At 39.6% G+C, this 27,459-nt stretch overlaps 1 protein-coding gene across 2 annotated transcripts in view; it reads right to left on the bottom strand.

Moving 5' to 3' along the window:
• BMPR1A (bone morphogenetic protein receptor type 1A) overlaps positions 1 to 27,459 on the bottom strand; it is a 137,693-nt gene that overhangs the window by 40,259 nt on the left and 69,975 nt on the right. For both annotated transcript variants that reach the window (XM_058696913.1, XM_058696914.1), the window contains exon 2: positions 18,719 to 18,833. The gene's annotated coding sequence lies outside the window, so the exon portion shown is untranslated. The remainder of the gene's footprint in view (positions 1 to 18,718; positions 18,834 to 27,459) is intronic.

Below are 27,459 nucleotides of genomic sequence, written 5' to 3'. Positions count from 1 at the left end.
TGTTGTTCTGTCTCTCCTCTGGAATAAACACAAATGACAAACAAAACAAAACAAAACAAACCCGAAGTGAATTAGTGGTTACAGAGATGCCCGGGAGGGACAGCATTTGGTCACCCCGCAGGTGCATTAGAGGTAATGGTGAGCAATACTGTCTGCGTTTTCCGCACAGTATTTTTACACGGACAAAATCAGTATAATGTGGCAGTGAAGAGTTCAGGGTCTCGCATGAGACAGATCTAGGTCTTCTGTGCAGATTAAATGAGAGAAACTCAAATACTATTTAATGGTAACTTTATGTTACCATATCATCATCTTTATAATTTGCAAATTAGTTTTACCTGCATTATACCATCTGTATGACCCTAACAGTGAGTAAAATTATTCCTACTTTGACAGAGAAAAGACAGGCTCAGAGAGCTAAAGCAACTTGCTGAATTTCAAATAGCTGGCAACTTGAAGGAACAACTAAAACCTGGGTCTTCGAACCCCAAAGGCTGTGTTTCATCCAGTTGGTACATGAGTAAGTACGAACAGGAAGTTATTTTTTATTGAGCCACATGAGATTTTATTTCATCTTCACAACTCTACAAGGAAAAGGTGAAGCTCAGCAAAGTTAAGAAACTTGCCCAAGTGCACACAACCAGTAAGAGGCAAGTCTGCTGCTGACAAAGCCCAAATTCCACTTGTTACTGCAAAGTCAGGAGCTGGTAGGTAATGAGAAAAAAAGAGAAACCAGTATGCCTCTTATTACACACCACTGCTTTTCAGAAAGGAAAAAAAAATCTCAGTACTCAGCTCTGTGATACTGAGCTGGGTCTTTCACCAGCTGGCTCCCTGACAGGCTCAGCCGACAAGGGAACCAGGGGAACAGAGAAAGCTGGAAGAGGGAGAAGGGACTTCCTTCTTCCCAACTTCGCTGTTCCCACCATCTACTTGATTCACACCCTCCACACAGGCGGCAGAAGTAGGTTCCAGGTTTCAGCTTCCTTCCACACTCCCAGAACCAGCCCCAGGGCCCCCATTCAGACTCACTGGTGCCTGCACTCCAAGATCTGAGTGCCAGCTCCTCAAGACCTATGCTCTGAGCTCCTGAGGTGCCAGCAGCAGCCGGGCTCTTAGCTGCCTCCACAGGGACACACTTTCTCCTCTAGGTTCTGAAACCTCAGTCTCCTAGGGGTGGTATCTGCTTCCCACAATGACCATTTCTGCTTAATCCCAGTGTTCCTTTAGCTTTTTTCAATTCTCTAATACCTGGGTAGTCAATTCCCTATACCAAATTCTTCCTGTGAAAACAGCCAGTATGGTTTCAGGGCTCCTGACTGGGCCTTGATCGATACAAATACTTCCAGAAGACATATCTCAGAGAGTAACTGACTATACACGCACTACACACATATTTTCTATGTATTCACTTCATCAAAGAGGAACCAACAACATAGCTAATATTTCCTAAGTGCTATAAAGTGTGTTTTAATATATATTCAAAGAGATTGAAGATATTTTGACCCTAGGAATGAATTCTTCTAGACTCATTACATTTCAATTTTTCTCCCACAAATAATTATAACCCATCGAAGTTAGATATTTGTTCAGGATTGGCTAGGCTTTCTATTCTAACCTATGTGACCCCAAATCAAAATGCTTGAAGAATACCAAAATTTTGGTATCAAAACAGATTTTTCTTTTCCTTAAGCAACACTACATGTAATCAAAGACTTTCCTGAGTTAACTCAATCAATCCCTCTGGCCAAAAAATTAATTCAAATGCTAAATCAATCTTTTGTAAAAAAAATATTTATTTTGAGAGAGAGAGAGAAAGAGAGAGCGAGCGCAAAAGCTGGGGGAGCAGCAGAGAGATAAGGAGGAAGAGAATCCCAAGCAGGCTCCATGCTGTCAGTGCAGAGCCCATTGTGGGGCTCCAACCCATGAACCGTGAGTTCTTGACTTTAGCTGAAATCAAGACTCAGATGCTTAACCAACTGAACCACCCGCTGCCCCTAAATCAATCTTTAAGTGGAATATAACCAACTTCCAGAACAAGGAAAGAAAAAATCAAGCAGAACTTCAAAAATAACAACCAAAAGCCCCCGTCTATATTTCACTCAGGAAACCAAATCATGCCCTCAGTATGAAACAACACCCTTTCAAAAACAGTCACGAGTTTCTGCAAATGTGTCCCTTCCTAAGAAGATCTGGAAATATGCGAGTGACTTTTTGGTTGGTGACAAGGGACCAAAATAGAAAATGCAATTCAATGTGCAGGGACGATCCCTTAAAGAATCAGTTCAACCCAATGTCCGTAGTCCTCCCCTTGTTGAGAAATATGGATTCTTGACTAAATGACCTATCATTTTTCATTATTATCTGAAGGCTCCTCTGCAGTTCTAGATGTTCAAGAAGCAACAGCATTAGACCTCTAAGAAGAAAAATTATCTTGATCAAACTAACCTCTGAATGCAATTTTACTTTTACTCTGTTTTTTCTTCTCACTTGACCACTTTAAAAAAAAATCATCGTCTTGCTGTATTAACCACAGTGCTTACACAATGTAAAAACAATTGAAAAATCAACCGAAATTTATTCTCCACTTTATTCTCTACTTACAAATTTTTTAAAAAAAAATTCAGAGCACACAGGTTCCCCTGAAGCTCAGGAGTACAGGCGTCCCAGGCTCGGCCACTTGGCATATTCTATCCCCCCACGCTACAAGGAGAGCTCGTCTAATACTAGGACTCAGGACTGTGGCTGTGCCTGCAGAGACACAGTCACTCTTTCAGACTGAACATGCATAAGAAAACAGCAGCCCAAGAGGCTTTTTGGCAGCTATGCTGGGACTCGGAGGGGAACCAGAAGGCAGAGCCAGGACGCTAAAAGAAGCCAGGTCCTTAGAGTGGTCAGTGAGCAGCAACCTTGCCTGAAGCCTGAATTACTCAGGCACTTGTCAGTTTACAGTCAATAAATTCCCTTTATTTTTTTAGGTCAGAGAGAGTCAGTTTTTCCATTTCAACCAAAAACATTCTAGTTGATAGGAAGGCTTAAGGGAAAGGCACACTTGAATATTCTGGGTTAGCATAAAATCAGTAATTCTGAATAAACTAAACAACAACAGAGACTGGTGTGAGAAAGAGTTACTTTAAAGATAGCTCAAGCAGTATACAAATTTACTTAAAAACGTGACCAGCAGCTACATAAAGAGAAACTCTTACTCCCCAAATCTGCTAGCCCCTCAGTCTTTCCCATGTCGGCTAACAGTCTCTCTCCTTTCCAAGTTTCCCAGGCCTAAAATCTTGGGACTCATTCTTCACCACTCCTTCCTTCTTTCTCATATTCCATATCCTATCTGTCAGCAAATCCTGCTCGTTCTACCTTCAAAATATACCCAAAACATATGCGCTTCTCACTACCTCTCTCTAGTCCAGGCCACCAACACTGTTTACCTGGATTACTGAGACAGCCTCCTAACTGGTCTCCCTGCTTGAACCCTCGTCCACCTACAGTATATTGTCAACACAGCAGAGTGGTGATAGGAAGCATGTTAGGTCACATCACTCCCCTGTTCACGCACAGAATGGGCTGACGTCTCCAATGGCCCACAGGACCCCAGCTCCTCCACTCCAACTGCACTGCGCGCCCCCCCCGTCCCAGGACATGCCAGGTCTGGCCCTGCTGCAGGACACCTTGATGTCCGTGGGTCCCTCCACCCAGAGCGTTCCCCCCACCCCCAGACATCTGTATGAGTTGATACCTTACCTCTTTCCAAGGATTTACTCAAATATCTCGTTCTTATTGACAGTGTTGGTGTTCACCCCTGGCACTCATATCCTCCTTCCCAGATTTATATCTGTTTTTTCTCTTCAGCACTTGTCACCCGATAATTTGATATACATTTTACGAATTATCTCGCTTACTGCTTGCTACCTGCTCCAGAATGCATGCCCCATATGGGCAAGGGTGTTAGTCTATTTTTTCACTCTGTATTGCCAGCACCAAGAAGAGTGTCTGGCCAGCACCAAGAAGAGCTGGTACTCAGTATTTGCTGAGGGAATGACTCAAATATAGCAGAAAGAATGAAAACATTATGCCAATTTCTTTCATATACAAATGAAACCTTCTCAAAAGGGCTGTACTCTGGATAAACTATTCCATTTCCTTATCTCAACACAACTGAAATGATACAAAAACCACACCACTTCCTTCTACTCACTTTGAGCCCTGACGTGTGTCAAGATCCTGTGGGGAAAATTTTCCACTGTTTTCACTGCATATACTCAAGTCTGAGATATAAATTAAAAGGTCTTAAGAAAGTCTTGTACAAGTAAATGTAACTTCTCAGGATCTAAAATATTGCTTAAGGCAAACAATGGCTTGGGTTATACTTCTGACAGTACCACATAGTTATAACAAGTTAAAGAACTGTGGAAATAATCACAGAGAAAGAGAAAACACAGCCCTTTCTTTCGTACAACGTGGTCTGACAAAGGGAACTGCAAACCGTCCAAGCTCGACTGCGATACTTCAGTAAGCAGACAAAGTAAGTTTCAAAGGCAATACTTACAAGTAAACTGCAGGTCACCAAAGGCCCTGAGTAAACCAGAAGGCGTTGCAATCATCATCCGTAATTCTTCCCTGTATTAAACCACAAACTACAGAAAACTAAACCTTGTGAACCAGTGGGTCTAAGAAAGAGCACCCTCGAGACTATAAATCCCGGTTTATTAACATGAAGCACCTGGAAATCCAGGAAGCGCTTCACCCTGCGGACGAACATTTAGGTTTTATTTTTGTTACTCTGTGTCAGAACATTGCTTCAGGTTAAAACATGCTGGTTCAGAGTAGTTTGCTGAAGAAGTTCTGTGGCGTGGGATGGACTCCCCCCCCACCCTTTTAGTATCTTTCAGCTGAGATACCTAGTTTAAATACTTATCAACTTATATTTTTATTTTAAAGAAAGTACTATAGGTAAGCACTGTCTTCAGGTCAGGCAGCCTCTGAGTTAATTCGAATTCTGCCTTAGGTGCCTAGCTGATCCTGACCGATTCACTTCCCTCTGTGGGCCTTGGTTTCCTTATTTGTAAAATAATGCCATCAAGTCTTCCACATCTCAATCCTGTGAGTCTATGAACTGTGCCCACTCAATACAGTACTTCAAAGATTTAACCTAAGAATTACCTAGATGTTACTGTATATACCTGCAACTAATAGAACACTGTAAGTGAACTGCACTGGATTTACCACCACGGCTTTAAAAAAAGATTACCTAGGTGCTGAGTAAAGCAGGGCAAAAACCATGAATTCACATCCCCTCCCTCTGAGGTGACCGCTATTCTGCATGTGGTATTTAACATCCATGGCTTTGTAGGCTTTTGCCGTATATAATACATACCCCAAACAATACACAGCATTGCTTTGCCTATTTTTGAATCTTCTATAGCTGTATAAAAAACTGTATCATTCTCGGGGCGCCTGGGTGGCGCAGTCGGTTAAGCGTCCGACTTCAGCCAGGTCACGATCTCGCGGTCCGTGAGTTCGAGCCCCGCGTCAGGCTCTGGGCTGATGGCTCAGAGCCTGGAGCCTGTTTCCGCTTCTGTGTCTCCCTCTGTCTCTGCCCCTCCCCCGTTCATGCTCTGTCTCTCTCTGTCCCAAAAATAAATAAAAAACGTTGAAAAAAAAAAAATTAAAAAAAAAAAAACTGTATCATTCTATATGTATATTTTTATATTTGCTTATTTTTCACTCAACATTGTGAGTGATTTCCACAATATTTTTGAATTTTTCATTCACTGTCATTGTTACATAGAGTGTTCATTCTATGAATACCTTACAGCTGTACTGATCCATTCTCCTGTTGATTGATGATATAAGTTGTTTCCATATTTTGGTATAAGCAGTGCTTATAATAAGCATAAGCACAGTAAGCAAAGCACTTGAATAGCTGCTTCTGCTGTTGCTGTTTGAGCAAATAAATCTGTAAGGCAGAATCCCAGAAGTAGGACCCTGGGTCCAATGGTAGTGCTGGTAGATATTTTGGTAACTTCCCTGGGACTGTGACATTTTGCACTTCCAAATACAAAACACTGATGTAAGGACAATGTTTAAATACTCCTAAAGGACACAGAATAAATGTTAACACATGGAAAGACATTATATTATGTATAGAAAGCCTCAATATCATGACTATTCATTTTCCCTACGTTAATTATAAATTTACTGATACTCTTTATCACACTAAAGTTCCATTCTCTTCTTAGTTTGCTAAGAGTTTTCATCATAAATGGGGTCAAATTTTATTGTGTTTTTTCTCCATCTACTGATATGATCACAGTGTTTTCCTCTTTCCATGTGTTAATGGATAAATTAATTAGGAACGATCCATATTAAAAGCTTTCTTAAAGAGTAAATAATCTGTGCTAATTTAAAAAAAATTTTGTTTTTACATTTATTTATTTTTGAGAAACAGAGTGAGACAAGGCATGAGCGGGGGAGGGGCAGAGAGAGAAGGAGACACAGAATCTGAAGCAGGCTCCAGGCTGTCAGCACAGAGCCTGATGCGGGGCTCGAACCCACGAACTGTGAGATCATGACCGGAGTCGAAGTCAGACACTCAACTGACTGAGCCTCCCAGGTGCCCCAATGTGCTAGTTTTTAAAGATGTCCACAAATTCTTTCATATTCCTTTTTTCAAGAGGTGGGACCTAATTACTTTGAGTGTGTGCTGGACTGACAAACAGATGAAAGTGAAAGTGACCAAGTATGTGCTGACAGTAGGTCTTAAGAGGCAATGCAGCTTTCTCCTTGCTCCCTTTCTTGGGTCATTCACTCTGGGGTGAAGAACTGAGAGGCCTCCTGCCAACAGCTGTAAGAGTGTACCATCTTGGAAGTAGATTCTCCTCCAGGAGAGCTTTCAGGTGAAGGTAGCTCCTGCTGGCATCCTAACTACAACCTCTTGAAACACTCTGAGCCCAAACCATCCAGTACACTACTTTTATTTATTTATTTTTTTAAAAAAATTTTTTTTTTCAACGTTTATTTTATTTTTTTGGGACAGAGAGAGACAGAGCATGAACGGGGGAGGGACAGAGAGAGAGGGAGACACAGAATCGGAAACAGGCTCCAGGCTCTGAGCCATCAGCCCAGAGCCTGACGCGGGGCTCGAACTCACGGACCGTGAGATCGTGACCTGGCTGAAGTCGGACGCTTAACCGACTGCGCCACCCAGGCTCCCCTAGTACACTACTTTTAAATTCATTTAAGTTAATTTAAGTTTTTGTTGTTTCAAGTCCCTAAGTTTTGGGATAAATTGTTATGCAGCAATAATTTACACACCATCCTTGGATTCCTGGGATAAATTCAATTTTGTCATTATTGAATAGTAAATTGGTCTTTGTCCCTGGTTCCTAGAAGGGAACCTCTAAAGTAAATTTTTGGAATTTCCTGGGTAACAGGAGTGTCTTTGTTATGTATGAGCCTCACAGATCATACCTGAGTTTATGACTCAGGATGGGGGCTGGTCACCAAAAAGACCAACCATGTGATTATAGAGGATTGGGGCACTGAATCAGCCCCACCTCTGGGGAGGGGACAGGGCTGAAGATTGGGTTCAATCATGTAGCCAATTGTTCAATCATGCCTACACAATGAAACGCCAATAAAAACACTGTACACCCTAGATGAGATAAGTTTCCTGTAAACACACCAATGTGCCAAGAAGATGACATACCCTGATTCCAGGGGGACAGGAGGCCTCACCTTTGGAATTCTCACAGGCCTCATCCTATGTGTCTCTTCATTTGGCTGGTCCCAATATGTATCCTTTATAATAAAATGATCATTGTACATGTACCACTTTCTTGAATCCTGTGAGACATTTTAGTGAATCATTAAACAAAGTCTGAGGGGATCAGGGAATCCTCTGGGATTTGCAGTTCCAGACTTGTTACTGGCATCTCAAGAAAGGGCAGTCTTTTTTTTGTTTGTTTTTTAAATGTTTCTTTATTTTTGAGAGAGTGAGCACGAGTGGGGGAGGGGCAGAAAGAGAAGGAGACAAAGAATCTGAAACAGGCTCCAGGCTCTTAGCTGTTAGCACACCACCCGATGTAAGGCTTGAACTCAAACTACGAGATAACGACCTGAGCCAAAGTCAGATGCTTAACCCAGGCGTCCCACAAGTGAGGGCAGTCTTGTTGGGGGACTGTGCCCTTATACCTGATGCTGACGTTGGGTAAGTATTATCAGAATGGTACTGCAGTATTGTAGATATAATTATGTTTATTTTTTTTTTTTAATTTTATTTTTGAGACAGAGAGAGACAGAGCATGAGCAGGGGAGGGGCAGAGAGAGAGGGAGACACAGAATCCGAAGCAGGCTCCAGGCTCTGAGCTATCAGCACAGAGCCTGACGCGGGGCTTGAACTCACAGACTGTGAGATCATGACCTGAGCTGAAGTCGGACGCTCAACCGACTGAGACACCCAGGCGCCCTGATATGATTATGTTTAAATATACTCTCGGATTTGTTTTGCTAGAATTTTGTTATGTTTTACATCTGTATTCATAAGCAAGACTGGCCTATCACATTATCCATGTCTGGTTTTGGTATAAAAGTTATACTAGCCACACAGAATAAGTTGAGGAACTTGCTTTATTTTGCTGTTCTCTGGATCAATACGTATAAATTTGGACATATTTACCACTAGAATAGTTTGATAGAATAGTTTGAGTTTGATAGAACTCAGTTTTAAAATCATCTGGGCCAATGTGGCGCCTGGGTGGCTCTGTCAGTTGAGACTCCCAACTCTTGATTTCGGCTCAGGCCATGATCTCACGGGTCCAAGGATTTGAGCCCCGCATCTGGCTCTGTGCAGACAGTATGGAGCCTGCTTGGGATTCTCTCTTTCCCTCTCTCTGGCCCTCTTCTGCTCACTGCCTTCTCTCTTCCTCTCTCAAAAGAAATAAAAACAAAGAAATAAAAATAAGATAAAATCATCTGGGCCAAGAGGTGCCTGGCTGGCTCAGATAGTATAGCATGTGGCTCTTTTGATTTGGGGGTTGAGTTTGAGACCCACATTGGGTGTAGGGATTGCTTACAAATAAAATCTTTTAAATTTCTTTTAAGTTTATTTATTTTGAGAGAGAGAAAGAGAGAGTGAGAACGAGCATCGGAGCTGGGGACAGGTAGAGAGGGAGAGAGAGAGAGAGAGGGAGAGAGAGAGAGAGAGAGAGGGAGGGAGGGAGAGAGAATCCCAAGCAGGCCCTATGCCACCAGTGCAAAGCCCGACATGGGGCTCAGTCTCATGAACTTTGAGATCATGACCTGAACTGAAATCAAGAGTCAGACGTTTAACCCACTGAGCCACGCAGGTACCGCTATTAAGTTACTTTTTTCTTTTAATGTTTATTTTATTTATCTTGGGAGAGAGAGAGAGAGTGCGCGCGAGTGAGCAGGGGAGGGGCAGAGAGAGGGAGAGAGAAAATCCTAAGCAGGCTCTGCTCTGTCAGTACAGAGCCCAATGTGGGGCTCGATCTCATGAATCATGAGATCATGACCTGAGCAGAAATTAAGACTCGGACACTTAACCAACTAAGCCACCCAGGCGCCCCTATTAAGTTACCTTTTAAAAAGAAAACTGTCATTTTATTTAAATTATAAAATTTATTGACATAAAGTATTCTCTGATTTAAAAAAAAATCTCTTCTGTATTTGAAGTCACGTGCCCCCCTGTTTACATACCCAATACTATTTGTGTTTTCTGGGTTTTTCTTGACCATTTAAATGATTTATTTTATCAGCCTTCTCAAGAACCAATTTTTGGCTTTTGTAATCCTTTCCTATATATGTTAAAATATAATTTAAAACCCCAATTCTATCACTTATTACGTAGAAGCTTGCATAAGCTTCTCTCTGTGACTCAGTCTTCTCATCTATAAAGTGGGAATAATAACCGTACTTACCCCACAAGGTTATAAAGATTAAATGAAATAATCCCTGTAAAGCATATGGAACAATACAAGGGCTAAATAGCAAGTGCTGGCTTTTATCTTCATCATCTGTTTACTTCTCTTGAATTTATTCTGTTGTTCTTTTCCTAATTTAGGTTAGATACTTAGCTTATTAATACTTTTAATTTTTTTAATTTGAGTATTTAAGGCTTCAATGTGTCAGACAAGTATTAACATCCAAGTTTGCTTTATTGTTCAGTTCTAGATGTTTTCTGATTTGTATTGTCATTTTATTTTTGAGCTGTGGGATTTACAGAAGTCTGTTTTAAAATTTCCAAACATGGGTGTGTATATACTGTTTGCTATTCATTTTTAGTTACGTGCACTTGTTGGCAAAAACTATGGCTGATACGATTATTTGAAATGTTTTAAAACTATTTATTTATATTTTAAAATGTATTACAATTTGCTGTACAGCCTAGTAAATGGTCACATTTAATAAAATGCTAACTTCTAGAACCAAATGACCTTGTCATGCTCTCTGCTTTAAAAATCTATGAATATTCTCATTTTAATAGGGTAGAATTAGCAAGACACCAGAAGAAGTGTCATAACCTGGCCTCTGCCAGCCTTTCGAATATCCTCCTCCTCCTCCTCCTCCACACCCTTCCAACGTTCTAACTGTACTGAAATCACAGTAGTGCTCTCTCTATAGGCATTCCCTCCAGACTTCCATTCCTTTGCACAGCCTCTGTGCTTCACCAGGTTGAGTCTAATTTATTCTTCAAGAATTGGTCCGCAAGAAATCCTGGCAGGCAATCCCCGATCCTTCCTCAGCAGGCTGAGTGAGGTCCCATCTCTACTTCCAGCACACCCAGAACATTGACCATAGTTGCTTCACAGCTCTTGGCTAACATTCATTTGAAAACTATTTATTAATCCCTTGGTATGTGCTCTATGCTGATTACACAACAATAAATGAAACAGACATGATTCCTCCCATTAAAAGACTTATATAGTCGGGTGAGTTTTTGACTTATCTTGAAGCATCTGTAATCTCCATTTTCTGGCACATAACTAAACAAAGCAATAAATGCTCAATAAATGAATAAAAGGAATAAAAAATTATATTAATCTCTTAAGAGAAACATAATTGAGGAGTTAAATTCACTATAAAAACCACATAACATACTCTAATATTCTTTATAAGTATGCTGGCATCTAAAAATGCATCTCCAAACCTTACAGTTATAGCCAGTAACTACCAATCCAGTAATCTCTATCTTACCTCTGTCCAAGTACTAGCTAAGGAACTTCACTCCCATAATCACCTCTGGTGATTTCTAGATAATCAGAGAAAAGAAATTTAGATCCAAGTCATGAAATAGGGGAATCTCCATATATTCAAAAGCCCTCTTCCTAAAATATTTCGGGCTTATTTCATGTTTTGAATTATCTTAGCTCTAAGTTTATTAGTTTTTACTTATCACACTTTCCTTTATTTTGAGAGATACAGACACAGCGCAAGTCCGGGAGGGGCAGAGAGGGTGGGGGGGATGAGAGAGAGAGAGAGAAAGAGAGAGAGAGAGAGAGAGAGAGGGAGAGAATTCCAAGCTGGCTCTGTACTGGGTCCTGATGCAGGACTCAAACCCATGAAGCTGCGAGATCACGACCTGAGCCGAAACCTAGAGTCAGATGCTCAACCGACTGAGCCACCCAGGTGACCCTCTTATCATACTTAAAAAAAAAAAAAAAAGTTTATCTTTATTTATTTTGAGAGAGACAGAGTGTGTGTGTGTGAGTGAAGGAGGGGCAGAGAGAGAGAGGGAGAGCGAGAATCCCAAGCAGGCTCTGTGTTCATGCAGGGCTTGATCCCACAAACTGTGAGATCATGACCTGAGCCGAAATCAATAGTCAGACACTTAATAGAATGAGCCACCCAGGTGCCCCATCATACATTTTTTTAGTACTATGAAATAAGAAATTTAATATATTCTACACACTTTACACATATTAATTCATTTAATCTTCTTACTAACTTTATGAGGCAAGTATTCTCGGGGTGTCTGGATGGCTTAGTCGGTTAAACGTCCAACTCTGGCTCAGGTCATGATCTCGCGGTTCAGGAGTTCGAGCCCCACATTGGGCTCTGTGCTGACAGCTCAGAGCCTGGAGCCTGCTTTGGATTCTGTGTCTCCCCCTCTCTCTGCCCCTCCTCCACTTGCACTGTCTCTCTCTCTCTCTCTCTCTCTCTGTCTCTCTCAAAAACAAAATAAACATTAAAAAAATAAAAACATAAAAGTCATACTAATGAGGCAAGTATTCTCATTATGCATAATTTTATAAGAATAAACCTGAAAATGAAGCATGATTTTTTTAAAGAAAGGTATTAAATACTAGAATTAACTCAAGAGGAAGTAGAATACCTAAATACACCATAACCTGACTATAAAGTGGTGGTCAACGGGCTGGAAATGGGATGGAGGGGAGGGTGGTAAAGAAGGCAGTGGGGTGGGAGGCAGTGAGGAGGAGCCCAGGCTCTGGTGTACATTGTTCAAGATTTTATATAGTATGAGCTTATCAGACCTCCTTATTAGTCCCTTACAAACAAAGACTGGGTGGGAAGGAGCAAGGAAGGGGTTGAAGAAAGGGAGAAAAGGGAGGAAACTGATGAGCTCGAGTTAAACTGGAATTTCTGAGATACTTAAGATTGGAAATACCTCACAAACAGGTGAAAATATAAGACAGGAGAGCAGGAAGCAAGTATTTCAGATGGAGGGTAAGGATAGGAATTGTCACTACAGAATATGAAAAGATGCTACTGGAAATCTTGTGGCATGCTCTCCCCACAGTATCATATATAGCTGCAATAACATAGACAACAACCCAAACCCAAAAGTATCCAAAATGGAGAATGACCAAATAAGTTAAGTCAGGAGTGTATCCACCAACTTAAACTAAGAATAATGGTATCTTGGAACACCTGGGTGGCTCAGTCGATTAAGCGTCTGACCTCAGCTCAGGTCACGATCTCACAGTTGTGAGTTCGAGCCCCGTGTCAAGCTCGGTGCTGATAGCTTGGAGCCCGGAGCCTGCTTAGGATTCTGTGTCTCCCTCTCTCACTGCCCCTTCCCTGTTCACTCTCTTTCTCTCTCAAAAATAAACATTAAAAAAAAAAAAATAAGAAGAATGGTATCTTAGTTATGAGAGGGCAGTCCTAATTTAAGACAATGGGAATAAACGTTCTGCCTCCCTTTGAAGGGGGTGGGTAGCATAATATGCAAAGAGCCTGAGGGCAAGGTCCACAGATTATCTACAGGATGAGTTCTAGATTTCTCTACAGCAGAGAGTAGGAATAAGACTAAATTTTCAGTGGTGTCCAGGGAGATACCAACAGTAAGGGCAGAGCACATCTTTTTTCCAAGCCTGGAGCTATAACTGCTTTTCTGCAATGCAGGGTTTCAAAAAGCTGCTAGATCTAACAGATCTGCTACCTTGCTAAAGAATCTCCCAGCTGCCGGTGCCTGGAAGCACTGAGGACTCCTCCCAGAGTGCCAAGAAATCACTAACAATTTGTTGACTCCTCTGTTATCAGTCAACAGGACAGAAAAAATTCTGCCTTCCCATGCTGACTGGTTTGCCAATGAACAGATACCTACAGCCAGAACTAAATGAGTGCTTAGGGAACCCAAGACCCCCATAAGTGGGCGCAAAATAAAATGCAGTTTGTTTTAAAAGGAACTCTGCAACCAGAGGAAAGGCTAAGCTCAAAATGAGAACAGGTGGCTTCTACTTAGGCAGAGCTAACAGAAGACAGTGGGTGACAGTGCACACACGAGACCCCAGGATGGTGTCTGTCCTCTCAGTAAAGAAGAACACTCAGGGATGTCCAAGTACCGGAGCTGCCAAAAAGGACACCGATGCAGGACTGCAGCCCCAAAGACACTGTCACAGCAGCTCAAAGAGGATACCACCATTACGACGACAATGTGTCAATGTGAAGAAAGGGGAGCATCCCTGGGTTTCTATAGTGCGGGCAGTTGATGTGCTTATCAGTTACTGCTTTTCTCCTAAGTAACTCAAACATGAACAGCTCCACAACCACTGAAGAGCCACTGAACAGGACCCATTGAGAAGGGTACTTTGCATTCCTTATCATGACCTTTGTCCTGCACCTTCCCTTGAGGAACTCCATCTTTGGTGAATCCTTTTATATCCTAATTGAGAATTAATGCTCAGTGGAAGATGACTGTACATTAACAAACTTTTTTAAAATTTTGGGGTGACATAGAAGGCTGCCAGTTTTGATTAGGATGCAGAGGAGAAGAGGCTCTCAGCAGATCAAGCTCCAATACAAGCTGCCCTGATGCTCAGACTCAAAGGTACAAGAAATAATCTGTGGTAGATTCTCTGACAAGTTCCAATAGGAGAGTTGGAGCACAGACCCCTAGATTTTCTGACGCAAGGATATGACTTCATAACACTGTATGAAAACTGTAGCTCCTGGCATGCCATTGGGCCCCAGTAGAGAACCCAACCATGGAACATCAAGGATTTAGTGACCAGAGCTACCCATCCATGATTCACAAGGTCAGGTGAAGCAGCAAGCTATTATATGATAGAAATGGTATTTTTGTAATAGTACCTAGGCAGTGGGAGAGGGCACTAGTAAATACAAGTCCAGAACCTCATGTCACCTACTCTTATCACAACAGATGTCTTTACTTATGCTCACACCAACAACTTTATGGTGGGTTCCTGGTAACCAATGACAAAAAAGAAAAACCTGGGTCCTGGCTGACAAAGACAGATAAAAAATGACTACTGCTCTACAGCCCTACTTGGATGACTCTGAAGACAATGAGGAGGCAGAAATTCTCTCAGTGGGCATGGCAAAGAGAGAAGTGACCAAACAAGAAAAAACATGGACTCCTTAGGAGTGGTGAATGGTATGGCTGATTGGGTAGGGTGATGGAAGGAGCAAAAGTGGAAAATAAAAGAGAAGGAACCTGGAGAAGAGCCCAAAGTGCCAACCTTTATATCTTACGTTAATGCCCACCACAAAACACCAACAATGCTTTGGTGCATTTAACAATGAGGTGCATTTAACTACATTCCCAACTATAGATGGAATAACTTGTCACTTGACTGCAGTGAGCTTTTGCTCTGGGCCACCTCAATGCTTGACCAACAGGGTCATGAATGGAGGAGCCACAGTGACAGACAGGAAGGCTTTCCACAGGCCTAACAGCATGGGTTCTTCCTTACTGAAGGTGGCCTAATCACTGCCACTGACACATGTGGGTATAGAACTGACACTCCAGATATGCGTTTGTCTTCCTATCGTCCCGCCAGCACCACTATCCCAAGGTTTACAGATCACCTCATGAGGAGTATCAATTATGGCCTCAGGATCAGCTACAGGATTGGGGATTACAGCTTGGTCCACTAACCTTCTTGTTTTGGAGATTTCTTTTAGCGATTACAACCAGCCTCCAATTTGAAGCAGACAAAGTGGGCTTAATGGAACATGAGGCAATCTGAGAAATAAAAACAGGCTATAGCAAACACTTGTGGTGCTGGCAACACATCCCCTTACCCTACCGGCCTCATTATAGCTATGGTGGACAGCTCTATGCACTGCCTGACAGCATCTGATACCAAGTATAAGCCAAGGCACTGCTGTTTTGCTCCTTAGGGTTTTCTCCAAACTTAAAGAAGACTGCTCAGCAATATGCAGGCACAGCCATACAAACGCTAGAGTTAAAGCTCCAGGAGCAATCTTCAACTAACAGAAGATGAAAAGTCATTGGGGCACCGGGCTTGCTAGGTCAGAAGAGCATCTGATTCTTGATCTCAGGGTCATAAGTTACAGCCCCTTGTTGGGTGTAGAGATTCCTCAAATAACAAAAACCTCAAAAAAAAAAAAAAAAAAGATGATGAAAGTCAGTGGATAAATGTCCAAGCTCCCTGTCCTTTGATGGGACAATACTACGGCGCATTCCGAGGGTCCCCAGGATTGCCCATAGTGATAACCAGCTCCTTACCACACTTTATGTAACTTCTCTCACCTTTCCCTTTCTCCCATTTCTGCTTCTTTGGATCACCTCGCAAATAAACTACCTAGTCGTAAGTCCTCTTCTCAGGCTCTACTTTCAAAGGAGCCCAAACTAAGAAGTGGTGCAGTCAGGACTCAAACTAAAACAATGTGGCTCCACAGCCTGCACTTTAACAAGAGTGTATTGCCTCTTTAAAGCAGCAGAATAGGGTGCAATACACTATGGGATCCTAAATGTAAATACCAGTGAGCAAGCATATACAGAGCAACAAAGAGATTTTAACTTTCTAGTGGTGAAGAAAACTGGAAAAAAAGGGGCAGACTATATGTAGCCAAACCTAAGTCAATTAAATACATACATACACACACACCAAAGACATATTCAAAGACATATAGCAAACAAATGAGACTGCTTTCCTATGGCAGGAGGAGACAAAAGGAGAGTGGAGATCAAGAAGAAAGTAAATAAAATAAATCAATTGAGGGACCTTATAAAGAACAAAGTAATTTTACTCCTGTAAATGTAAGATATGATTAACTTGAGTTTCTGAGTCACAGTCCGAACATACTGTCACAATATTACATGGAAAAGTCGACAGTACTTGTTATGAATCGGAAGTTATCAAAATAAATATAAAACTCTGAAAATATTTTCATTTACTTATTTATTTTTGATGTTTATTTTTGAGAGAGAAAGAAAGTGTGTGTGCAGGCATGCATGTGAGCATGGGAGGGTCAGAGAAAGAGACATTACAATCCAAAGCAGGCTCCAGGCTCTGAGCTGTCAGTATAGACCATGACCTGAGCCAAAGTCGGACGCTTAACTGACTGAGCTACCCAGGCACCCCTGAAAATATTTTTAAAAATTCACCTGTGTTAAGACCTAAAATCATTCTGAACAGTACTGGCAGCACACATTCCATACTTTGAGAAACACTGTTGTCACTATTGTGAGGTAAGAATGATAGAGGGATCTTCAAAATATATATATTTTTTGGGGTGCCTGGGTGGCTCAGTCAGTTGAGAGTTGGACTTCAGCTCAGGTCATGATCTCACAGTTCATGGGTTCAAGCCCTGCACTGGGCTCCCTGTCAGCGCAGAGCAGGCTCGGGATCCTCTGTACTCCTCTTTCTCTGCCCCTCTCCCTCTCATGCTCTTGCTCTCGCTCAAAAATAAATAAACATTAAAAACACCTTTAATATACATTTTAATAGTAAAAATATTAATTTGAGAGCTTAACTAGATTTATGTTAAAGAGAAAACTTGAGGGGTGCCTGGATGGCTCAGTCAGTTAAACAACCAACTTCAGGTCAGGTATCTCTCTCTCTCAAAAAAAAAACACTAAAAATTTTTTTAAAAAGAGAAAACTTGATAAGAGCTTAATCACAAAGCCTTTTCTTAATGTGAATGCTTTCCTTCCTCAATAATGTAATGTTTTCCAGTTACACAATGTATAATCACAAAACAGTGAGTACTTAATTTTCAATATAAAATGTTGGAATATTTCTAAATATTGCAAAGTCCTAAATCAGTCATCAACTAAGAGCTGAAAAGAACTTTAATAAAAGCACCAAAACTAGCTAGTTTTATATTATGAGGTAACTTATTACCTCACTGAAAGGTATTTCTCTAAGGACATTACCATACTGATGGTTATTTGTTAACATGAAACCATCAAATTCTGCTTCATAAATTTCTTCATTGATCCCAATTCACTGAGCAGTAACTCCATTAAAATAAGATACATCCTTCAGTAACAGTGTCAGAATTATACCTGAAGGAATATTGTAAACATTTTTTACTAAATCTTGCTTAGCATTTAAAACTATAGCAAAAGATGTAATATGAACAGAACGGTATTTTTTTCTTTAAAAACTGCTCTTTTAAAAAACGCAATACCTTAAAAAAATTAATTTTTAAAAATAAGAATAGGGATGCCTGGGTCACTCAGTCGGTTGAGCATCCAACTCTTGATTTCAGCTCAGTCATGATCTTGAGGTTTGTGGGATCAAGCCCCTCGTCAGGCTCCACACTGAGCATAGAGCCTGCTTGGGATTCTCTCTCATTCTCTGCCCCTATCCCATGCACATGTGCTCTCTCTCTGTCTCTCTAAAGAAACAAACAAAAAGAATAAAAAAGGCAATACTTTGCTTTTTTTATGGTATCTCCCTTACAATATGCTAAGACTTGAAACATGATGTACAAAAATATTTGTTGTATGTAAACAAATGACAAAATGAAGAGACCAGTAAGACAATAAAACATTAATTTTAATGTTTCCTTAAGCTTAGAAAACTTAGGGTGCCTGGGTGGCTCAGTCAGTTAAATGTCTGACTCTTGATTTCAGCTCAGGTCATAAGCTCACAGTTTGTGAGTTTGAGCCCCACTTGGGGTTCTGTGCTGAGGGCATGGAGCCTGCTTGGGATTCTGTCTCCCTCTCTCTCTGACCCTCCCCCACTTGCTCTCTATCTCTAGCTCAAAATAAATAAAAATAAACTTTAAAAATAAATAAACTCAGGAAACTTAGATTTGAAAAATTACTTATATTTGCTATGGATGCTGCCCAACATTATCCGTACTATCCAGACAGAATGCATGGGCATCATCATCTCTTTCCAACATCCAGTCAGAAATTACTGTTGATACAGAAGGACTATTTTCAACTGTTAAGAAAATGAGAATTTTCATATAATTCTAATTATTTTCTTAAAAGTCTTTTTCTTACCTCAGAGATGTGGCTAGATAAAACTGTACTTCCAATTTTCTCCAAACAGCTTTGACCTATGCTTCCATCTCATGAATTCCAAGACAGTATTAAACTGATGCATATTTTCATAAATCTGTTAAAAAAAAAAAGAACTTATTTAGACTAAAAGAAACATAGAGAAGCAATACTAAAACTAGGTCCTGTGTAAAACTATACATTTTCAATGTAAAGTCAATGAAAATTCTAAAGTACTTTAACCTATTGCTTTACCATTTTCCCAACCTCTGCCCAAAGAAGTTTCCCATTTTGCATATTTTCAACTTTGCAAAGATAATAGCAGTTCTGTGGAAAAAGTTACTCACGTGTAAAATTTCTGTATCAGCTTAGACTTTTGAAAAAAAAAATCACATCTTAAACTGGAAAAGCAGGAGCAGCTAGAAGCAACACTAAAATCTATAATTCTACAACATTCAAACCCCTACTTCGGCAAAAAACTATATTTGACCACCCAGCTAATATCCCTATTTTCACTTTTATCACAAAATCTCTGTAAGCAGTTTTCATTTCAGTCAAGCTTTCCCCTAGAATATCAGGAACTGGAGGGGTCAGGAGTGAATCGCATCGCTTGGTCTAAGCCCAGGGGATGGGTTACAACTATGTGACCCCTGACATTCAGTTCCCCTGCTGCCTTAAGAGACAAAATTCACAAATCTGGAAGAGGGAAACAATGAAAAATTTAAATCTATTTAAAGAAGTGTGTTGTTTACTTAGAGATCTTGCAAATAATTTTGTTGAATGTATCTTTTAACTGAAACTTCAAATAGCAAGGTATTCTGTTTCATATTGTAAAAGGAAAAATTTTAAGCTGCATGAACACTACCTATGTCCCACTGCAAGGTCAAAATGCCTTTGTCTTCAAGTGCATTTAGAAGTATCATTTGTGTCACACTGAGGTTTAATACTCTTGGCAATAATGACTGAATTCATGTAAACTGGGCAACCTGAAACTGTCTAGCATATCAGATAGCAGGCTTTCTTAAAGACAAGAGTCTCCACTCAGCAGACAGGCTGCCATAGGACCATGCTAAATCTTTCATGGTCCAACTAAAGACAGACTGACCCTGAAAGCAATTAGCAATGCTTTGTCTGCATTTAAGAGCTTTTACTGTCTTCACAATGCACTGGTTACCTACAACTTAACTGGTCCCTAACATTTTTCAGGGTACTGACAGGACTATACAACTCTTAGAATATCAGTTAGAGAAAAGAGGGCAGGAATGGAGATACACTGTTTAGGATTTTGTTTTTCTGAGATGTTCACAGTCTTAAAAAATTTCCCTTATATAATCAAAAAATAAATGCATTGTATTTCCATTTTAGAAATGACAAATATTTTCCTCGAAAGCCCCTCTTTGCCAACAACTCCATTCTTCCCAAATGGTGTGTGTGGAAGAAAAGAGGGAAGGCAATCACTTATATTAAGCAAAGCTCAGATTAACCTATTCTCCTAAAGGTTAAAACAATCCATCAAAATGACTATGTTTAAAAATACATGGCTTGATTCTAATTCTACCAGGTTATTTCCAATGGATCAAATAAAATTAACATGTGAACCACTTACCCACCATTGTTTATTACAGCACTACTTATTACAACACCATTTCCTTGGTGTGAAAAAAAATAACTGAAGCTTTAGGCTAAGTCTAAAGTTAATAAAAAGAAAAATACATAATTAAAGAATCTGGAAATATGCCACCTTCAAAGTCCAAGATCCTGCCTGAATTTTCTATCCTCCCTCCATCCTCTCAATGCAGAAATAAATGACAAAAAAATATAACTGTCTAAAGATTGAATCTAAGACCAACTAATGAAAACCAAGTAAATGTGACCTTACTACTAAGAGGTAAATAAAAGATTAATCAAAGGACAGGATATGCTTCACAGTACAGGTCTGCAAATCACTTTTTACAAACTAAAACTGTGTGAATAAACTAAAGCTTTCCCTAACCTTTGCTACAGTCCTATAAGCAGAGATCAGTAAACATGTGCAGCTTTGATCACTTAACTTACACGGTAATATACCACAGGCTTTTAGCACTATGAACTTGGGTTTAACAACCACAAAGATCCAGTCAAAACTGAATACTAAACAAGTATGATAATACTTTCATCAAAAATTTTGTGTCTGAAATTTTCAAGCCTGTTAGTGCTGGAAAACACATTGAAGAAAAAATAATTCTTTTAAAAACACATCAGAGCTTCTTAATGTTAGAATAAGTGAAAAACAAACCTTTCTAGATATATTCTAATGTTTTATGATTGAGCTAATGTTAGAATTTCAAAGTTGGTAAATATGGGCAAACAAATGTGAAAAGTGCATTTTAATCCCATATTATCTTTACAAAATACCTTTATTTGCCACCAAAATGTACAGATCCCTCACGGTTCTCAAAATTATTAAAGTTGTTAAACTTTTTAAAAAATTATTTTGAGAGAGACAGAGACAGCATGATTAGGGGAGGAGCAGAAAGAGAAGGAGAAAGAGATTCCCAAGCAGGCTCTACACTGTCAGGGCTGAAAGTGATGTGGGACTTGAACTCATGAAACCAGGAGATCATGACCTGAGCTGAAATCTAGTCAGACGCTTAACCGACTGAGCCACCTAGGCACCCCAAAAGTTGTTAAACTTTAAACCACTGGGGTACTGGGCACCTGGGTGGCTGAATCGGTTGAGTGGCTGACTCGATTTCAGCTCAGGTCATGATCCCACGGTGGGAGGATCGAGCTCCAAGTCGGACTCTGCACTGATAGCACAGAGCCTGTTTGGGATTCTCTCTTTCTCCCTTATCTTCTGTCTCTCTCCTGCTCACGAGCTCGCTGTCTCTCGCATGCTCTCTCTCTAAAGAGAATTAGATAAATGTTTAAAAAATAAATAAACCACTGGGGTACTTAAAAGATCACTAACCATACATAACCCATCAGTGACAAACACGAACTAAGGATATTATAGTCATCTTTGACTCCGACGTTTTAGGACATCGACCATTCACTCCTATGTAAGATTTGCTTTACAGAAATAATAGTGTACATATGCTTTTGATAAATATACTCATAAGACAAAATTTAAGATTACTTTTGAGTTTGTACAAAATGTCAAAAAGTGGTCATTTCCTAGTCTTCACAAAATCAGCAATACTGACAGCATATTTTTTCTTTCTACCACTCCAAATCCTCTCCTTCTCATCTTCATTTCTCCTCTCCAAGCACCATAAAAAGTACCCCAAATGTTGGACAAATATTGCTGTTAACACTATCACTGCATTCTTATAACCGTTTTAAAAAATCAGAACCAAACTACAAAATAATATTTGACAAAACATTCCAGCTGGGCTCTTAAACTAAATGCATTAATATTACAACCTTTGGTACATTAACTGGAAAATTCCAACATCATGCTTCAGAAAAATACAATACAGTTTTAGCTATAAGTAACTCAAATGAGCAGTGTAATTTAGGTTTATCATGCATTATTATTATTATTATTTTTTTATTATTTTTTTTTTGAGAGAGAGAGAGAGAGAGAAGAGAGAGATCGTGAGAGCAGGGGAGAGGAAGAGGGAGAGAATCCCAAGCAGTCTCCACTCCCAGCATGGAGCCTGACCATGGCGCTTGATTTCACAACCATGAGATCATGACGTGAGCCAAAATCAAGAGTTGAATGCTTAACTAAGCCACCCAGGCGCCCCTATCAAGCACTTCTATAATAAAGCAGGTTAGTACCACATAACACAGAAAGGAAGGGTCAACTTATGGACGGGTTGTGTTCTAAAACATCACTTACAAATTGAATATAAGCATGATTTTACAACTTAACATGCCTTTCCCATAAAAGCAAAGATTTAAACAGCAGTATTAAACCCACAATACAAATGAACTACAGTGCACGATTCTATGTAGCACTCTTCTGCTTAAGCATACTTCCATACCAAACTCTAAGCTTTTATTCACTGTTGTATTCTAGAATCTAGCACAGTTGATGACACAGAGTAGGATTTCAACAAATACTAGCTGATCTGAAGTACTAAATAGCAACAACTCAATGATATGAAACCAGCCTGTCTAGAAAACCTTACCTATCTTAATTATATCAGATAACCAAAAGGCAAGGGGAGAAAAGCTCCTTCCAAAAGATATGTGAAAAAGATTCTCAACACCAGGCTTGGAAAGCTCTGGTCTAAGCCAATTGTGGCAATTTCCATTCTCCTTGCCAGTAAGACAAGAGACTAAATTGCTGGGGAGCTTCTGGATGATGAAAAAAAGACACTTGGGTGAAAACCCCTTCCATCCCCCAACCTTTTTTTCCAGGCAACTCTGGGTTTGAGTTTGTCAAGCAGAATGAGGCAGCTATCTTAGGACCATAAGGAAAGAGATGGCCTAAGAAGACAACCCAACAAATAATGAAGCTTCTGCACAGCTAAGGAAACAATCAGCAAAACTAAAAGGCAACAAATGGAATGGGAGAAGATATTTGCAAACAACATTTCAAATAAAGGGTTAGTATCCAAAATCTAGAAAGAACTTATCAAACTCAACACCCAAAAAACAAATAATCCAGTAAAGAAATGGGCAAAAGACATAGACACTTCTCCAAAGAAGACATCCAGATGCCCTACCAACACATGAAAAAATGTTCAACATCACTAATCATCAGGGAAATACAAATCAAAACCATAATGAGATACCACCTCACATCTGTCAGAATGGCTAACATTAACAACTCAGGCAACAACAGATGTTGGCAAAGATGCAGAGAAAGGGGATCTCTTTTGCATCGTTGGTGGGAATGCAAACTGGTGCAGCCACTCTGGAAAACACTATGGAGGTTCCTCAAAAAATTAAAAATAGAACTACCCTACACCCAGCAATTACACTACTAGGTATTTATCCAAGGGATACAAGTATGCTGTTTCGAAGGGGCACATGCACCCCAATGTTTACAGCAGCACTATCAACAATAGCCAAAGTATGGAAAGAGCCCAAATGTCCATCAATGGATGAATGGATAAAGAAGATGTGATATATGTATACAATGGAATATTACTCAGCAATCAAAAAGAATGAAATCTTGCCATTTCCAACTGCGTGGATGGAACTAGAGGGTATCATGCTAAGTGAAATTAGACAGCCAGAGAGAGACAAATATCATATGACTTCACTCGTAGGAGGACTTTAAGAGACAAAATAGATGAACATAAGAGAAGGGAAGCAAAAATAATATAAAAATGGGGAGAAGGACAAAACATAAGAGACTCTTAAATATACAGAACAAACAGAGGGTTGTTGAAGGGGTTGTGGGAGAGCAGATGGGCTAAATAGGTAAGGGAACATTAAGGAATCTACTCCTGAAATCATTGGTGCACTACATGCTAACTAACTTGGATGTAAATTAAAAAATAAATTATTAAAAAAAAAAGAATGGCTGCATCAAAAGACAGAAAGAATCTGGGTCCTTGGTGATGCTATAATGCTTGAATGTTTTAACTAGGTTGGATCTTTTTATTATATTAAATCTTTTTATTGTTTAACCAGTTTTCAATTACCAAAAGTAACCCAGCAAATACAGTGATTTAGAAGCCAATACGCCATTTACTTTCATGAATTCAACTTTTATTTATACAATGATAACTCATCTAAATTATATCTCAATCCTGGGGCGCCTGGGTGGCTCAGTTGGTTAAGCGGCCGACTTGGGCTCAGGTCATGATCTCGCAGTCCGTGAGTTCGAGCCCCGCATCGGGCTCTGTGCTGACAACTCAGAGCCTGGAGCCTGTTTCAGATTCTGTGTCTCCCTCTCTCTGACCCTCCCCTGTTCATGCTCTGTCTCTCTCTCCCTGTTCATGCTCTGTCTCTGTCTCAAAAATAAATAAACATTAAAAAAAATTTAGGGGCGCCTGGGTGGCGCAGTCGGTTAAGCGTCCGACTTCAACCAGGTCATGATCTCGCAGTCCGTGAGTTCGAGCCCCGCGTCAGGCTCTGGGCTGATGGCTCGGAGCCTGGAGCCTGTTTCCGATTCTGTGTCTCCCTCTCTCTCTGCCCCTCCCCCATTCATGCTCTGTCTCTCTCTGTCCCAAAAATAAATAAAAAATGTTGAAAAAAAATTTAAAAAAAAATTAAAAAAAAAATAAAAAAAAAATAAATTATATCTCAATCCAGATCCTTCTCTTGAACTAATACAAATTTCCAAAGTACTAAATATTAAATAGTTATTCCAGTGGCACATTAAGAGAACAGAAGTAATATAAAAGCCATCATCTACCAGCACAAAAATTGTTTATGCACTCATATTCACTTGCATGGCTAACAGCAGCACCACCACCTACCCAACTGTCAAAGTTGGAAATCTAGGAAGCACTAATCTCATCTCCCTCTGCTTCATCTATTATATTGAGGTAATTAAGAAATGCTGCCCATTCTGATACATCTTTAAAATCTGTCTCCTTTATATCTATACACACCTAGTAGAGGCTCTCATCTTTCACTGCAGCCTGCCTTCATTCTTACCTCCTTCACTGTACCTTTGTTTCTAAAATACAACTGTGCTTCTTGAAAAGATTGTAAACACCATAAGTTATCAGGAAAATAAAAATTAAAACTATAATAGAAACCACTACATACCCACCAGAATGGTCATAATAAAAAAGACAGACAATACCAAGTGTTGGTAAGGACATGGAGAAACTGGAACTCTCACACACTGCTATAAAATGATGCAACCGCTTGGAAGAACCGTTCAGCAATTTCTTGAAAAGTTAAACATAAACTCACTATATAATCCAAAATTCCCTCTATGGAAATACCCAAGAGATATGAAAATGTGTGTCTATACAAAGACTTATACACAAATGTTCTCAGCAGTATTATTCATAATAGCCAAAAGTGAAAACAACCCAAAGGTCCATCAACTGGTGAATGGATAAAGTGTGGCATAATCAAACAATGGAATACTATCAGGTAATAAAGTACTGGCACATGTTACAACTCGAATGTACCTCAAACACATGCTAAGTAAATGAAGCCAGTTGCAAAATACCATGTATCATATGATTCCATGCATACGAAATATTTAGAAAAGGCAAATTTAGACAATCAGACCAAAGCAGTGGTTACCTAAAGCAAGGGGTAGAAGTGGGAAATTTGGAGCAGTGATGAAATATTCTAAAATATTTACAGCACAACTCTAAAATTTTACTATAAATAAAAAAATACAAGTGTGCTTTAAAATTTTTCAACAATTTCCACTTGTGTATAAAATGAAGGCCAAAATCTTTAGAAGGCTATCTATAGACTGCTATAATCTGCTTTCCATCTATTTAACCTGCTTTATCTTCTACTATAATCTCTGCCAAAAAGCCTCCTGCTGGTCATTATTAAACTATTTGCTATTTCCTAAATATGCCCAGTTATTTAATGCTTCTCCCTTTCTTTGAACTTGCTATTCTAATTCAAAAATCAAAATGTTATCTTTATATTTTGCCAAGTGAACTTCCATTTGTCCTCACAAAGATCCATCTCAAATACCTCCTTTCATTGAATCCTCTCCACTCCCTACGTGTTGCTAACTTGCTGAGTCTGGTAATAACACACTGTAGTGCTTAGCACACTGAATTCTGATGATCTATTTAAAGGTATGTCTTACTTATTAAGATAACCCCTGTGTACAGCAATTGCATTTTACTAATACTTGTGTTCCCTGTGTTTTAAGCACAGTCCAGTGACCAGCACAAAGGAGATAATCCATGTATTTTTGAATAAATGATTGATGAAAAATGACAGGAAAAAGAAAAATCCCAAAGTAGGCAAAATGAGCTCTGCACCACAAAGACCCTTGTGTAAGTATGGTTAAAGCTGGTTACATAAGAAAGAAAAACAGAAAACCATCCAATCTCACCTAAGTGTTTATCAGGGTGGGATCAGTTAAATAGCCACAATGAACATTACACAGTCCTTTAAAAGAATGAGAATCATTTATTTGTGCTGATATAGAATGATATCCCAAATATCCTGCAGTGATAAAAATTATAAAAAGAGTCACTCCACTATTAAAAATAAAACTATACACACAAACAGCAGTGTGTGTGTGTGTGTGCGTGTGTGTACGTGTATGCACACACATGCAACATGTACGAGGAAGGTAGAGATGAAAAGGTACACACCAACTCATCGGAATATAGGCAAAAAAGTGGAAACGACCTAAATGTCTATCAACTCATGAACAGATACACAAAGGGTGGTATATCCATCCAACTAAATATTATTTATCCATAAAAATAAATTAAGCCATAAAAAGAATCAATTCCAATACAACATATGAACACTGAAAATATTACGCTAAGTGAAAGAAGCCAGACAAAAGGCCATGTGTTATATGGTTCCATTTATACAAAATACCCAAAATATGCAATTCCACAGAGACAGAAAACAGATTAATGGTTGTGTGGGATTGGGAGTGGAGGGTGGGAACGGAGAGAGACACCAAAGGGATGATCTATATAAGAAAAAAAAGGATAAATTTGAATTCATCAAAATTAAACTGTTTGCTCTGCAAAAGACCCTGTTAAAAAGATGAAAAGACAAGACACAGAATAGGAAAATATACTTGCAAACCATAGATGTGACAAAAGATCCATATCTAGAATATATCCAGAAATATCAAAACTCAACATTAAAAAAAATTCACCTAGAAACTGGGCAAAGAACAT

This window comes from Neofelis nebulosa, chromosome 13, assembly GCF_028018385.1.
Source record: "Neofelis nebulosa isolate mNeoNeb1 chromosome 13, mNeoNeb1.pri, whole genome shotgun sequence".
NCBI classification, from domain to species: Eukaryota; Metazoa; Chordata; class Mammalia; order Carnivora; family Felidae; genus Neofelis; species Neofelis nebulosa.
Note: the sequence above shows the minus strand (reverse complement) of the source record. Positions and strands in the feature narration are given on the sequence as shown.